Here is a 2,812-nt window from a genome sequence, read left to right as displayed (position 1 = left end):
AAAACAAAAAATATCGTGTATCCACAAGCGCTCCAATAAATAAATAGAATTGAAACGATACTTTGAAATGTTTTCCCGATGAAAATGAATAATAATAATAAGTTTCAATAAAAATGATAAAATGTAAATTGAATTTTATCATAACGAGTTTGCTTAAATTTCTTTTCTTCTGAGATCGCAGCAATGCGCGACTGGTAAGCTATTACCATATAAGTACTCAAACCTTTAAACCAGTGTTTCTCAACGGGGGCGATATCGCCCCCATGTGGGCGATTTTCCATGTTCAGGGGGCGATTAGCAACAATTTATATTTTGGGGGCGAAAAACAATTTTTTGGGCTATATAGTAAAACATTATATTAAGAATAATTAGATATTTTATTCGTTATATCGTACAATAATTAAACAAATAACATTATACTAGTCACTATTTTATTCAATGCAGTACGAATTTGGCGATAGCCTTGTCCCTCGGCATCGGAATTTTGTAGTGAAGGGGGCGATACTATGTGACGGTTTTATTGAAGGGGGCGATACTACGTTTAAGGGGGCGACATTTCGTTAGAGGTTGAGAAACACTGATTTAGACCATTATTGTGGTCCCCACCTATTAAAAGTGTATACATGATCGAAAATTTTCGTGATTAGTTTCCGTGTTTACAGTAAGTGATTGACATCAGTCTGGAAATTTGTCTTTCTCTGAAGCTTTCATGGCAACAATTCGCAAGCGTTCAAAAACAGCTGTTCTCAAGGACATTAAGTACACCAAACTGTAGTGTACCAAACTTAGTACACCAAACTGTAGTACCAAACTTAGTACACCAAACTGTAGCGTATGTCACATGATCCGTTATTATGTTTTGTTTTGTGAGAGACAATTTGTTTCTAAATAATAGCAATAAAGGAAATAAAGTTTTATGCTAAAATTTTTTAGTAATGTATTTCATAAATTGGGGTATTATAAATTTTTAAATTTTTTGTGATAGTTTTTCTGTAAAGCACAAAAACCAAAATGTTAGGTTAATGAAGTTAAGCTTAGCATATAATATAAGTAATAAGAAAAACTAACAACCTGAGAACAACCTGCGAACAACCTGCGAAAATCCACAATCAGCTGTTTTCAAGATCATCCAGCTGTGTATCTGTACTGAAGCCTGTGTTAAGTATGTCTTTTGCCAGTTTTGTGATATATGAAAAAGAATAAAATTTCAAATAACACGTAATAAAATAAGTTAAGTTTTATAGTAGTATGTTTTAGAAATTTATTTTATAAGATAGTGTATTATAAATTACTCTGATTTTTTGTTGCAATTTTTTTGTAAACCTTTTTATGTCAGCATATTAAGCTATAAACTATTATACAATAAGTATTAATGTGAGCCCAGCAGTTTGAGGGCATAAATTTTTTAGTTTTACTGTTAAATGAATTTTTGAAGAAATTGTAAACCTCAATAGATGAGGAAAAAACAATCTTACGTTTTCACAGAAATATATCAGATGTCAACAAGTTAGGATGAAAGAAAGTGCTCATTATTGCGATCCTGCAAATTAGTCATCATAATGACAAACAACCAGTTGGCTCAGTGCCAATGGCAATTCTATAAAAACAATCGTCACGAAAAGTTCAGGGTGATCATTCAAGGATGTTCTTGGTACAGTACAAGTGTTTTTCATCCTGGTCCTGTCTGAGAAGAAGGAGGTAGATAACATAGAACTGTTCCAGCTTTCATATCCCAGAATGATCGTCACATACAGTCATCTGACAGCATGTTGAGGTATATTTGAGGGCAGAATCATTTGTAAACTCTCTCTCTCTCTCTCTCTCTCTGTAGAGGTTAGGCATGCAGCATAGTGATTAATTTGATCGCCTTTACCAATATATTTATATGTTATCTGCATTTAATCATTTAATTCTTTATATCTAGGCTTCCAGGAAAAAGAGTATAAGTCAGAAAATTGTCAAAATAAGAAATGTCCACAGCCGGAGTCCTGAAAGGGATTTTGGTCTTTTGGTCTAAGTAGTTTAAGTCAGAATTAAATAAAATATACTGTATGTTATCAGGTCCTAATAGTTACTAGTGAACATGTTGATGTCTATCTGGAAAAAAAAGTACAAGTCAACAATTAGACCATGCATGAAACCAGTACGAGTAAGGTAACTTGCAACATGTGGCATGAAGAAGAGGGTGCTCATGATGGGAATTAGATTGCAATGTGTGTTTTCAAGGAACTGATGNTTTTGAATTTTATTTTTTTATTTTTACATTAATAGATTAAATTAGTTTATTATATTTAAGCTTTTTCCAGTTTTCTCATTCACTTTATCTAAAACATTGCACATTTCTGCTAATAAGTGGAGTAATAATTTCTGGTGATTGTTTACAATATATTCCCGGTCTATTTTCTGAAATTGTAAAATATAACACCATGAAAGTTCATTTTGGAAGTCATCAATAAATTGCTGGTCAAGTATTTGGTAACGAGAAACATAATTTCAGTTTAGATAATTTTTTAATACGCTTAAAGTCATAGTTCTTAATCGTTGGTACTTTAAAATTCTTTTAATATCAAACTTATGTATGTATCGCCTAATAAAATTATCTGAAAAAATTTGAAATTCGGCGACTTTATTCCAATCAAAATATTGTGAAAAGTTGGTTAAGAATGATTCGTCTAACACCTGATGCTCACAAATTAAATCTCAGTTTGCATATTTAATTAATGTGTTTTTCAATAAATGAAGTAGCGAATATATAGCTTTTCCATAGGATTTCCCAATTTAACTTATCAGCGAATTCAGAAATGAATGTGAG

This window comes from Centruroides sculpturatus, unplaced genomic scaffold, assembly GCF_000671375.1.
Source record: "Centruroides sculpturatus isolate CEXI.00-Female unplaced genomic scaffold, Cexi_2.0 scaffold2538, whole genome shotgun sequence".
NCBI lineage: Eukaryota > Metazoa > Arthropoda > Arachnida > Scorpiones > Buthidae > Centruroides > Centruroides sculpturatus.
Note: the sequence above shows the minus strand (reverse complement) of the source record.